At 50.7% G+C, this 11805-nt stretch overlaps 2 long non-coding RNA genes across 2 annotated transcripts; both read right to left on the bottom strand.

Annotated features, from left to right (window-relative positions):
• Positions 1 to 5876: 5876 nt before the first annotated feature.
• Positions 5877 to 6310, bottom strand: LOC146717124 (uncharacterized). The gene is made up of 3 exons (XR_014921852.1): positions 6251 to 6310; positions 6007 to 6177; positions 5877 to 5927 (listed from the first exon to the last, which is right to left on the bottom strand). It is a non-coding gene; the product is annotated as an uncharacterized LOC146717124 (long non-coding RNA).
• A 4642-nt stretch (positions 6311 to 10952) lies between these two features.
• Positions 10953 to 11417, bottom strand: LOC146717123 (uncharacterized). Its single transcript, XR_014921851.1, has 3 exons — positions 11330 to 11417; positions 11086 to 11256; positions 10953 to 11006 (listed from the first exon to the last, which is right to left on the bottom strand). It is a non-coding gene; the product is annotated as an uncharacterized LOC146717123 (long non-coding RNA).
• Between the last annotated feature and the right edge of the window lie 388 nt (positions 11418 to 11805).

Raw genomic sequence — 11805 nt, 5'->3', positions numbered from 1 at the left:
TTGAAATCCTCTTCTTGCCGAAACATCCACCCTCATTTCATCTCCATCATTCTGGTGGCACCAGAATTCCATTAAGAATATCTTGTTACATTTTGATATGCAGTGCCCTGTGACCTCGGAATACAGTATATACAGTGGGGCAAAAAAGTATTTAGTCAGCCACCGATTGTGCAAATTCCCCCACTTAAAATGATGACAGAGGTCAGTAATTTGCACCAGAGGTACACTTCAACTGTGAGAGACAGAATGTGAAAAAAAAATCCATGAATTCACATGGTAGGATTTGTAAAGAATTTATTCGTAAATTAGGGTGGAAAATAAGTATTTAGTCACCTCAAACAAGGAAAATCTCTGGCTCTCACAGACCTGTAACGTCTTCTGTAAGAAGCTTTTCTGTCCCCCACTTGTTACCTGTATGAATGGCACCTGTTTGAACTCATCATCTGTATAAAAGACACCTGTCCACAGCCTCAAACAGTCAGACTCCAAACTCCGCCATGGCCAAGACCAAACAGCTTTCGAAGGACACCAGGAAAAGTATCGTAGACCTGCACCAGACTGGGAAGAGTGAATCTACAATAGGCAAGCAGCTTGGTGTGAAAAAAAATCAACTGTGGGAGCAATCATCAGAAAATGGAAGACATACAAGACCACTGATAATCTCCCTCGATCTGGGGCTCCACGCAAGATCTCATCTCATGGGGTCAAAATGATCATGAGAAGGGTGAGCAAAGATCCCAGAACCACACGGGGGGACCTGGTGAATGACCTGCAGAGAGCTGGGACCAAAGTAACAAAGGTCACCATCAGTAACACACTACAACGGCAGGGAATCAAATCCCGCAGTGCCAGACGTGTTCCGCTGCTGAAGCCAGTACATGTCCAGGCCCGTCTGAAGTTTGCCAGAGAGCACATGGATGATACAGCAGAGGATTGGGAGAATGTCATGTGGTCAGATGAAACCAAAGTAGAACTTTTTGGTATAAACTCAACTCGTCGTGTTTGGAGGAAGAAGAATACTGAGTTGCATCCCAAGAACACCATACCTACTGTGAAGCATGGGGGTGGAAACATCATGCTATGGGGCTGTTTTTCTGCCAAGGGGACAGGACGACTGATCCGTGTTAAGGACAGAATGAATGGGGCCATGTATCGTGAGATTTTGAGCCAAAACCTCCTTCCATCAGTGAGAACTTTGAAGATGAAACGAGGCTGGGTCTTACAACATAACAATGATCCAAAACACACCGCCCGGGCAACAAAGGAGTGGCTCCGTAAGAAGCATTTGAAAGTCCTGGAGTGGCCTAGCCAGTCTCCAGACCTCAACCCCATAGAAAATCTGTGGCGGGAGTTGAAAGTCCGTGTTGCTCGGCGACAGCCCCAAAACATCACTGCTCTCGAGAAGATCTGCATGGAGGAATGGGCCAAAATACCAGCTACTGTGTGTGCAAACCTGGTAAAGACCTATAGTAAACGTTTGACCTCTGTTATTGCCAACAAAGGTTATGTTACAAAGTATTGAGTTGTATTTTTGTTATTGACCAAATACTTATTTTCCACCCTGATTTACGAATAAATTCTTTACAAATCCTACCATGTGGATTCATGGATTTTTTTTTCACATTCTGTCTCTCACAGTTGAAGTGTACCTCTGGTGCAAATTACTGACCTCTGTCATCATTTTAGGTGGGGGAACTTGCACAATCGGTGGCTGACTAAATACTTTTTTGCCCCACTGTATTATAGCATCCAAAGAGGTTTGGTCTCATGTGACCAGACTATATTCTCCTAGTATTTCACAGGCTTGTTTCGGCAAACTTTAAACATGCTTCAACATGCCATTTCTACGGCAATAGAGTCTTGAGTGTTGAGTGTGCATATAGGCCACTGCGGCTGAGTGCGTTACTTATTGTTTTCCTTGAAACAATTGTACCTGCTGATTCCAAGTCTTTCTATAGCTCTCCACAAGTGCTCCTTGGCTGTTGGACAACTCTTCTGAAAATTCTTTTCACTCCTGTCTGAAATCTTGTAGGGAGCACCTGGTTGTGGCTGTTTATGGTGAAATGACATTCTTTCCGTTTCTGGATTTTGGCCCCAATTCACTGGAACCAGGACCGGTCTCTGGTATATGCAATTGTTTAGGGCAGGGGTAGGCAACCTTTCTGATGGCGAGTGCCATTTAAAATTTCCTCAGAAGTCAGTGTGCCATATGATTACATTAGCAATAAATTTAATAACGCTCTATATGAACAGTTACACACTATATAGAACAACTTTATCGAATTATATTTGTTCGCAGATGTTGGCAGCTATCAGCGAATATTTATCAGCTATTTTGAAACAAAAAAGGACACTTTTTATCCATAACAAGAACTCCATAACAGCAAATGAACTGTACAACAGAAAATGCAATTGCTATTTATGGTCTCCTCACAACAACGATAAGAAAAATAAACTGGGCCAATATGGCATGTCTGTTAATACAGAGACACACATGTTAATGTGATCTCTGGTCTTCCACTCAGAGACACAGGTCTCCAGGTGTCCAGCATTCAGACGGCTACCTGAGGACACTCATGTGAGAGAAAATCTGCTCACACAGATATGTAGAGCTAAATACCGTCAATAAGGCCTCTGCAATGTTCTGAAGACAGTTAAACTTGAAAATGCAAGCTCCATGAGCACGGAAAACTATGGATCCCAGCTTCTTCGATGTTGCATTAACTGGCATTAACTCAGCCAGTTAATGCGAGACAAATCTAGCTGCTCATTAAAGATTTCTGGTTTGATCAGAAAATAAAACATTGGTCCATACACATGAAAGTCCCAATTTGCGATATGCACCGTTGGCACGGCCATTTATTTTTTGATGCACCTTCTCAGATTAATTCACTGCGTGGTCGTGCACAGGGCTGGACTGGGACAAAAAATCAATCCGGGCAATTTGACTACAGACCACCAGGTATAGGAAAAGCCATAAAGCCTTTGAATGAAAACAAACGCTGTGGTGACAGTGATGTACACTGTCTTGTTGGTATATGCATGATTTCTATACATTTTACATCAGATAAAAACTTTGGTTGTAAGCTTCAGATAATTATTTAATAACACCCAGACATTTTAAATGAGAATAAGAAAGTATATCTTTGTGACCCCCTGTCCCTGTTAATGCCCTACCTGACCCTCTGCAAAACTTTGCTAGATCCGCCCCTGCACAGTTACCAGCTGTCAGCTACTTAGAAAAGGATCCTGGTGTTATTTGTCTCTTAGAAACAGTTCATAACTTCCCTTCAACTCATTCATGTCTAGCGCAACATCCAGCGGTTTTTCCTCTTTCTGGCACAAAGTGGGAGATAAACAAATAAGAGAGAAAAGCCGATCAGCTGATCATTGATCAGTTTCATGATTAAAGTAGCAACAGGAGAGGGAGGGGGAGAGAATGAGAGAAGAAGAGGCAGCTGTGCAGCAAAGACAAAGAATAACTCCAACTTTGTGTCTTTTTTACATTCTAGCAGAAGTACGGGACAAACTGCGTCCCTTCTCAGCTCAACACGAAACGCGTAATAATTTCTCTGAATGCGGGACGATTTCATCTTTTTATGGGACAGTTGGCAACTCTACTAACTAACCTTATGAATAAAATAAAGTTCACTATCAGTAATGTGGCAGGATGAATGTTATTCCTTGGTTCAACCCACTTTCAGCCTGGCGCATTAGGGGGCGCTAGTATAAATAGTGGCCATTTGAGCATTTCAGTATCGCTTATCTGTGATCTCCTTTTTGGTCACCTGACTTCCCTTTGGTGTTGCAGAGATCATTCTGAAGCCTCCATCGCGGCTGGTAGGTGTTTACTCATTGTAGTGTGTACATTACCTTACTTGGTGGTAAACAGATATTGTTTTTAGGTCATAGCTGTAGAAGCCTCCTATGAGCCACTCTGCTCATGTTTGATGACGCGGTTTACTTGGTACATAATTAAATTTTGTTACGATCTCTGCCTTTTATTGTTCTCTTATAGTAATTATTATGCTTTTCAGGAAGTGTGGGCCTTAGTTTTACGCAACGCTACGCTAGCTGAAGTGCTGCTGCTTTGCTTTGCTTTTACCGTCTGTTCCCGTTGCGAGGTTTCTTTTCCTGCTGCTGCCAGCTTTTTAAAGTGGACGTCGGCGTGGACAGCGGCCATATGCATGCCGGTTATGGGAGTCAGCTGGCGTACATATTGATTGACCAGATGATTAACTTATAGTCAGGAGGATGGCAAGTTGGAGCAACACGGCGATTCCGTTTGCTCCAGATTTTAAAGTTTTATCCAGATTGTATGTTGTTTTTATGTTGTTTTAATCTGTTGTTTGGATTTTTGTTACGCCACTGGTGGGAGGCCCTTTTTCTAGCTGCAGAGCACCAGTGTGGTCCTGCACTTGGGTTATCCCCCAGCGCTACATATTATATTTGTTGTAATATATTAACATTTCTTTGTTTCTTTTATTCAGATGCGGAGTGCCGACGTGGAGGAGACTAGGGTGCCTTGGTGGTGGGATCCTTTGAGTGTACACACCTGCCTTATTTAGTTTATTAGTGTGAGTGTGTGATTTTGTGTTGCACTTGTGTCTTGGTGTGTTTTCTTTTTTTTGAGTTTGTGTGTGGCATCCCTGCCCCTCCACTGGTAAGCCTCAGCTCTGAATACCTTTTTAAGCATATTTGTACATGGATATTTATGATTGTGCTTTTATACGGTGTTTTAAATAATTATTAATAAATTGTCAACTTGTTTGATCATTGACCTCGTCTCTGTACTGAGTATAACAAACCTAACTGCCTTCTTGGTGATTAGTGTTACTTCCAGTATCCTCTGGGTGAAATTCCTAGAGTGGCGTTGTCTTTTAAACTGTGAAGAGTATTTACTTTATTCTCACCTCGTGCTACCACAGTAACATCATAACACATACCCAGCTGTATAGAAACTCCATCATGCTAGCTAGTACGCAGTACAAGTTATTGTAACTGACTGTAAAAAGTCAGCACAACGAAAATAAACTACCCCTAAACTTGGTTTATATCTGACCCAGATAGACTGCAGGTCATAACTTCTTACCTGAAGTTCAGTTCACCTGACACTCGGACCGGGGGCCACCTCGGGTCTCTCCTCCTCCTGCCTCCCCTTTCCCTCATCCACCTGTTGGCCTCCACCACTTGCTAATGTTACTGAATCTGTGGAAGCTCCGCCGTAGCCACCACCAAACAACTGAGCTATTTTTACACGCCGGCCAGCATTTGGCCAATCCATCATCTTTCATCGTTTATACCGTTACAAAAAAAAAAAAATCATCGGGCCACCAAGCAAATGCTCGGTATGCCCGATGGCCAGTCCAGCCATGGTCGTGCCATCAGTTAACCCCTGGTTTAGGGCAAGAACCACTCAGGGGAGGGAAATTGGAGATGGGGGGGGGGAGGTGTATTTATAATGAGACTAAATTACACACAGGTGAACTCTAATATTTACTTGTTTATCTTATTCAGATTTTTTTCAGATTTGTATTTGCTTAAAATTGTATTATTTTTGTACCACTTCACAATTGTGCTACTTTGTGTTGGTCTATCACAGAAAATCTCAATAAAAACACTTAGGTTTGTGGTTGTAAGGTGAAAAAAATATGTAAAAGTTCATGGAGTATGAATACTTTTTAAAGGCACTATAAACTGTCACGGCTCAACGGCACGAGGGAACAGGGATGGACACAGGCGCAGAAACCAACCCGGAAGCGAGGTGACAGAAAACAAATGATTTATTTCCACCCACAGGTAAACAAAGGTGAAACACAAAGCGGACTCGTCGGTGATAATGAGGGCGACCTAGACACCTCTAGGAGACGGCTGAGCAGCGGGGACAGCGGGGAGGTAGAAACAGGACTAGGTAGGGGCCGGGGGCACTGGAACAAGAGGAGATCACGATCAGAGGGCTCCAGCAGACAACCAATAATCCTCCGCAGTTGAATTGAATTGCCTTACTTGGTTTCAGATGGAGGGGACAGGTGGAGCGGAAAACCCGGAAGCGGTCGAGGCGTGGGGAGGCAGGCAGGTGAGCGGTGGGCCGGCAGGCCACGTTGTGTAAGCAGCTGGCGGCCCAGGTCCAGGAGGACGGGAGCGAGGGGAACAAGATCTCCACTCCGGGTGCTATCGCTGAGGACAAGAAAAGACAGGTCAGTCATCACACGGCGTTAAGACAAGGTTTAGGATGCTCCACTGAACTAACATGGGAATAGCAGATACTCAGGCGATGAGTGGTTGAGAGCGCAGGTCTGATATACCGCTGGCACGATTGCTCACAGGTGGTCAGCCAGGGAGGGGCAACCGGACTCCGCCTAAAGGAGGAGGAGCCGCTGTCTGAGACCTGCAGGTGCCCAACCAGACCATGACACCACCCCCCCCTCAAGGGTCGCCTCTCGGCGACTGGCCTCTGTAGAATGCCGAAAGCAAGGCGGGGTCGAGAATCCGGGACCGGGGAACCCAGGACCTCTCCTCCGGCCCATACCCCTCCCAGTCGACCAGGAACTGCCTGCCCCTCCCCCGGCGGCGTACATCCAGGATGCGGCGGACCGTGAAGGCAGGATGCCCACCGATGAGCCGGGCGGGCGGCGGGGCAGCAGGACTCACAACGGACTCACCACAACCGGCTTGACTTGGGAGACGTGGAAGGTCGGGTGGACCCGTAACGAGGAGGGCAACTTTAGCCTGACCGCGGAGCGGCCAACCACCCGCTCCACCTCAAAAGGACCGATGAAGCGTGGGGCCAACTTGCGGGAGTCCGTCCTGAGGGGAATGTCTCTGGCGGATAGCCACACCTTCTGTCCCCGGGCGTAGGCAGGTGCCGCCTTGCGGCGGCGATCCGCGTAGCGGCGCTGGCGGGCGACGGGCAGGCCCAAGGCCCGGCGGGTGCGCGACCACACCCGTCGGCAGCGTTGCAGATGGTGCTGGACGGAGGGGACCTCAAGGTCGGTCTCGCGCTCCGGAAAAAGGGGTGGCTGGTAGCCGAGAGAGGCCTCAAAAGGCGAGAGACCCGTCGCTGACGAGGTGAGGGAGTTGTGTGCGTACTCCGCCCACGGCAATAACGATGACCAGGAAGCCGGGTTGGAGGCAGCGACGCAGCGGAGAGTGGCCTCCAATTCCTGGTTGAGGCGTTCAGTCTGACCATTAGTCTGAGGGTGGTGTCCAGAGCTCAAACATGGCTTCGCTCCCAGGGATGTACAGAACGCCCTCCAGACCTGCGATGTAAATTGCGGTCCCCTGTCTGAGACGACCTCCGAGGGTATCCCGTGCAGCCTAAACACATGGTCGACTAGCAGATTAGCGGTTTCAGTGGATGTGGGGAGTCTCTCGAGGGCGACAAAGTGAGCTGCTTTGGAAAACCTGTCGACCACAGTGAGGATCGCGGTCTTGCCAGAAGAAACAGGTAGACCAGTAACGAAATCCAAAGAAATATGCGACCAGGGGCGCCGTGGAATAGAGAGAGGCTGCAGCAACCCAGCCGGGCGTTGCGTGTTAGATTTGCCCCTAGCACAAACACCGCAGGCGGCCACATACTCCTTGACATCTTTATCAATAGACCCCCACCAGAAATACCTTTTAATGAGGGCACTCGTCCGCGCGCCTCCTGGATGGCAGGAGAATCTCCCCTTGTGGACCCAGTCGATCACTTTGGAGCGGGCCGCCTTAGGGACAAAGCGGCGGTCAGGGGGCCCTGTGCCGGGGTCCGGCTCGGTCTCCAGTGCCCGACGGATGTCCACCTCCCACGTGAGGGAACCAACCTTGACGCTCGCAGGGAGGATGGTGGGCACAGCGGACGACTCCCCCGCGGCGTCAAACTGCCGGGAAAGGGCATCCGGTTTCACGTTGCGGGACCCTGGGCGGTAAGAGATTGAAAAGTTAAAGCGACTGAAAAACATGGACCAGCGTGCCTGACGTGAGTTCAGTCTCTTGGCTGCACGAATGTACATCAAGTTCTTGTGATCTGTCCACACTATGAATGGGTGCTCCGCCCCCTCGAGATAGTGCCGCCACTCCTCCAAGGCCAGCTTCACAGCCAACAGTTCCCTATCCCCCACGTCGTAATTCCGCTCAGCAGGTGATAAACGACGGGAGAAAAAGGCGCACGGATGGAGCTTGGACGCCGTGCCGGAGCGCTGGGATAACACCGCCCCCACCCCGATGTCAGATGCATCCACCTCGAGAATAAACGGTCTCCCGGGGTCGGGGTGAACCAAAACCGGCGCCGAGGTAAACAGTGCCTTTAACTTGGTAAACGCTGCTCCGGCCTCCTGGCTCCAAATAAAAGGGAGCTTCGGTGACGTCAGCCGGGTCAGCGGCGCTGCTACCTGGCTGTAGTTCCTGACGAAGCGCCGGTAGAAGTTTGCGAAGCCCAAGAAGCGCTGCAGATGCCGCCGGGACGCAGGTACGGGCCACTGCACGACTGCCGTAACCTTAGCCGGGTCAGTCTTCACCTGCCCCCCCGCGAGGACGTAGCCCAGGAAGGAGACGGAAGGTGAGTGGAACACGCATTTCTCCGCCTTGACGTACAATTTGTTTTCCAGCAACCGCTGCAGCACGGCTCTGACGTGCGCCCGATGTTCCACCACGTCTTTGGAAAAAATCAGAATATCGTCGAGATAAACGAAGACGAAGCGGTCCAGGAAATCTCGCAGGACATCGTTCACCAGGTTTTGAAAGACCGCCGGGGCGTTTGTGAGACCGAAGGGCATCACTAAATATTCGAAGTGCCCCAAGTGAGTGTTAAAAGCGGTTTTCCACTCGTCGCCCTCCCTGATTCTGACGAGGTGATATGCATTCCTGAGGTCTAACTTGGTAAAAATGGTGGCACCGTGAAGCGGCTCAAAGGCGGAACTGATCAGCGGCAATGGGTATTTGTTTTTTACTGTTATGTCATTAAGCCTCCTGTAGTCAATACAGGGGCGGAGCGAGCCGTCCTTCTTACCGACAAAGAAGAATCCAGCCCCGACAGGCGAAGAGGAGGGTCTGATGATGCCGGCCGCCAGGGAGTCCTTTATGTACTTTTCCATGGCTGCCTTCTCAGGATGAGACAGATTGTAAAGGCGGCTCGTGGGTAGGGGGGAGCCCGGTAACAACGTAATGGAACAGTCATATGGCCTGTGCGGGGGCAGTGCTTGGGCTCAAATCGTGGTACACTGATGGTACGACAGAAAGGTCCACGTCAGCACTCGCGTCACGTGCGGGCTCGGCAACGGCTGACGGCGGGGCTGAGACGAGACAATTGGCATGGCAAAACGGGCTCCAACTTATTACTTTTTGCCCAGCCCAATCCAGATGTGGGTTATGTAGCTTTAGCCAGGTGAAACCAAGGACGATGGGGATGCTGGAGGAATGGAACGTCAGGAAGGGGAGCCTTTCCCTATGGTTGCCTGAGGCGACTACAGTAACAGGAGCGGTACGGTGAGTGATGTGGGAGAAAACTTGGTTATCCAGTGCTTTAACTGGGAGGCTAGACTCCAACTCGAACAGGGGAATATTCAGTTGCTTGGCTAGTTTCATATCAATGAGACTCTGCTCAGCGCCCGAATCGATTAACGCCCGGGACGTGTGGGTTGCGGAGCCGAGCAAGAGCGTAACCGGCAACAGGAAGCGGGGCTTAGAATCACTATAGGTACCGCCCACCCGTATCCCCGGACTTACCGGCGGGCGTTCCCTTTTCCCTTCTCCGGACAGGCGGCAATGAAATGCTCCGCGGAACCGCAGTAAAAACACGAACGAGCGCGGCGACGTCTCTCTCTCTCTTGCGGAGACAACCGGGATCGCCCGAGCTGCATGGGTTCCGGTTCCGGGTCAGCCCTCTCCCCAGCGACTGGGGCTGATGGCTGAACCGGAAGCGGCGACGGGGGAATGTAAACAGGTGACGCACGCCGCACTGGCCGACGGGTACTGGAGTTCCTCTCCCGCTCTCGCTCCCGCAGTCTGTTGTCAATGCGAAGCGAGAGCGTGGCTAACTCCTCGAAGGTAACTGGTTCGTCACGGGACGCTAGCTGATCCTTCATGTCCTCGTTAAGCGACTGCGAGTAGACTCCCTGAAGGGCTTTATCGGGCCAGCCGACTGCCGCTGCGGCGGTGCGGAAGTCGATCAAGTAGTCCGCGATGCTACGGCGGCCCTGGCGGAGATTTAACAGCCGGCGAACCGCACTACCCACCGAGACGGGGTGGGCAAAAGTCCTTTTGAATTCGCCGAGAAAAGCATCGTAGCTACAGGACGGCAACGGGTGTGTGCTCAGGTAAGCCTCGGCCCAATTCAGGGCTCGGTCGCGCAGTTTCCCGATTATATAAGAAACTCGAACCGTGTCCGAAACGAAAGAGCGGGGCGAACGTCCGAACGCCAGCTCGCACTGTAACAGAAAACCGCTACAGGCCCCTGGGTCACCCGCATACGGCTCCGGCTCCGGGGAGGCCGCGTCGCGAAACAGGTGACCCCGCTGGGGCTCGGGATCCGCCGCGGGCTGAGGCAACGGCGCGGTCGGGGTGGGCAGTGCTGAGCTACCGGCGGCGGGTTCCGACTCCGCCGAGGGTTGAAGGGACTGAATGTCGGATTGCATTTTAGCCTGCTCGTCTGTGAGTGTGTGCACTTGAGCCAGTAGGTACTGCAGCGTCTGTTCGTGGCTACCGATAATAGCCCCCTGCTTACTGATCGCTACGCGGGCTGGGTCCACTGTGTCCATATAACTGGCCTGAGTATACTGTCACGGCTCAACGGCACGAGGGAACAGGGATGGACACAGGCGCAGAAACCAACCCGGAAGCGAGGTGACAGAAAACAAATGATTTATTTCCGCCCACAGGTAAACAAAGGTGAAACACAAAGCGACGCCACCACACTAGTGGCGCGTAGGACTCGTCGGTGATAATGAGGGCGACCTAGACACCTCTAGGAGACGGCTGAGCAGCGGGGACAGCGGGGAGGTAGAAACAGGACTAGGTAGGGGCCGGGGGCACTGGAACAAGAGGAGATCACGATCAGAGGGATCCAGCAGACAACCAATAATCCTCCGCAGTTGAATTGAATTGCCTTACTTGGTTTCAGATGGAGGGGACAGGTGGAGCGGAAAACCCGGAAGCGGTCGAGGCGTGGGGAGGCAGGCAGGTGAGCGGTGGGCCGGCAGGCCACGTTGTGTAAGCAGCTGGCGGCCCAGGTCCAGGAGGACGGGAGCGAGGGGAACAAGATCTCCACTCCGGGTGCTATCGCTGAGGACAAGAAAAGACAGGTCAGTCATCACACGGCGTTAAGACAAGGTTTAGGATGCTCCACTGAACTAACATGGGAATAGCAGATACTCAGGCGATGAGTGGTTGAGAGCGCAGGTCTGATATACCGCTGGCATGATTGCTCACAGGTGGTCAGCCAGGGAGGGGCAACCGGACTCCGCCTAAAGGAGGAGGAGCCGCTGTCTGAGACCTGCAGGTGCCCAACCAGACCATGACATAAACTGAATCACAGGAGCATAAGAAAGAAGGAACATGAGAAGCTGGAAACTGGAGAAGTACCAAGGTTTGAGAGAAGAACTCAAGAAGATGTGGAGGGTGAAGGTAACAGTGGTCCCAGTGGTAATCAGAGCACTCGGTGCAGTGACTCTGAGCTAGGCAAGTGGTTAGAGCAGATCCCAGGAACAACATCTGAGATCTCTGTCTAGAAGAGTGCAGTCCTAGGAACAGCAAAGATATTGCGGAGGACCCTGAAGCTCCCAGGCCTCTGGTAGAGGACCTGGAATTGGAGGATAGTCTGCTTGCAGGGGT

The sequence above is a fragment of the Copadichromis virginalis genome, linkage group LG2, assembly GCF_057382275.1.
Source record: "Copadichromis virginalis isolate Kocher_CV1m ecotype Utaka linkage group LG2, C_Virginalis_male_GT1.1, whole genome shotgun sequence".
Taxonomy (NCBI): Eukaryota; Metazoa; Chordata; class Actinopteri; order Cichliformes; family Cichlidae; genus Copadichromis; species Copadichromis virginalis.
This window is presented reverse-complemented; position numbering and strand designations above follow the sequence as displayed.